Genomic DNA, 1,486 nt, shown 5'->3' on the forward strand with positions numbered 1-1,486 from the left:
ATGCTAATCCCCTCCAAGGGCAGTACCCCCACACTAGCCATGTCATACTAGGCCACACCTCTTCAAGGTCCCAGTGACTCTTACTGCAGCTTCCTCAGGGACCAAGCTTCTGGCCCAGAAACCCTTGAGGAGCACACTCGAAGCACAGCACTGTTAGAAGTCCATTGATATGTCAAAGTAGGCACTAGATTATTTTGAGATTTTTATGACATGGAAAGTTTCGCAGCCAATGCATATTTTTAAGTATTTTTTTTTCTAGAAGCTCTAATTTAAGTCCTATGAGGACAGAGCCATGAGATGTGTTTGCACAGCTATCTGTGAGTTGCGGAGACATTTTCCTTAACAGGCACAGGTGGGGATAGGCAGAGCTGGTTTGCCCTTGGAATGGGGTAGAAAAAGTCACCCACAAACTAATGCCTAATTTCAGCACGGTGGTAGCTGGCCTCCAAACTACTCACTCCTTTGCTCAGAAAGCATCTGCGGCAGGGCTTTGAAATATTGCATTCTACTTCTTGAACTTTTCCATTTCTACTCCAAGAGAGCCAACGCCCTTTATGTCTCTCACAAAAGCCATCAAGAGCTTTTTCTGTCTTTGGTTAAAAAACACGTAAATCTGTCTGAGAGATAGTGTTAGGAGATCTGAAGAGGCAGAGATGCCCACGAGCTACCCTGCAAGCGTTAAGAAAGAGGAGGGAGAAAAAAGAATTCCCCAAAATAGATCGAAAGGAAATAGAAGTCAGTGGGTCGGAGAGAGGGCACTACTGGTGACAGGGGACGTCCGAGAGGTCACAGGATCTCGGACAGGATGCTCTGTGCTGTGGGATCTCAGTCTTCCTGAATAATTCTATTTTCCATAACATGATCGGAAGCAGTAAAACCATTAGGCTTGAAAGGGACCCCTGTTTGTCCAGGCCAGTGACCCTCTCATTACAGAAGCAGTGTGGACCAAGGCCTAGAGGAGCCTCCTACGACAAGGTCTGTGTTGAGGAATTCAGGTCCTTGGCACAAAGCTGGCTGGTGGGCACATGCGGGGACGTGGAGAACTCGGTCATGACCGGGACTGATCTGCTGTGGGGCTTTGGACTGCATCACACCCGTAGTGCGGAGTGTGTACTTACCAGGTGTGTCCGGAGATGGCTACCAAGTCCCTCCTCATTGACCCACATCCAAGTAGCAAAAGTGCCGATCTATAAATTGTGGACAGCATAGTCTAGCTCACAGCAATGACTGGCAGCGTTTTTACACCTCAGAGCTCTCAATCTTCTCTACTCTCTGACCTGTCACTTCTCGTTCTGGGAATGGAGCTGGAGGAGGAAGCTGGGGCCCTGCCTTTACTTTTGTGGGACCAATTGTGGAGGGCTGGGGTGCTGGGCTGATAAAGTAAATGCAGCAGGGGTCCCCCAGCCTTTCACACTCTGTGAGTAAGAAAAGGAGAGAGAGAGAGAGAGAGAGAGAGAGAGAGAGAGAGAGAGAGAGAGAGAGAGAG

The sequence above is a fragment of the Fukomys damarensis genome, unplaced genomic scaffold, assembly GCF_012274545.1.
Source record: "Fukomys damarensis isolate Sample0158 unplaced genomic scaffold, DMR_v1.0_HiC HiC_scaffold_32, whole genome shotgun sequence".
NCBI lineage: Eukaryota > Metazoa > Chordata > Mammalia > Rodentia > Bathyergidae > Fukomys > Fukomys damarensis.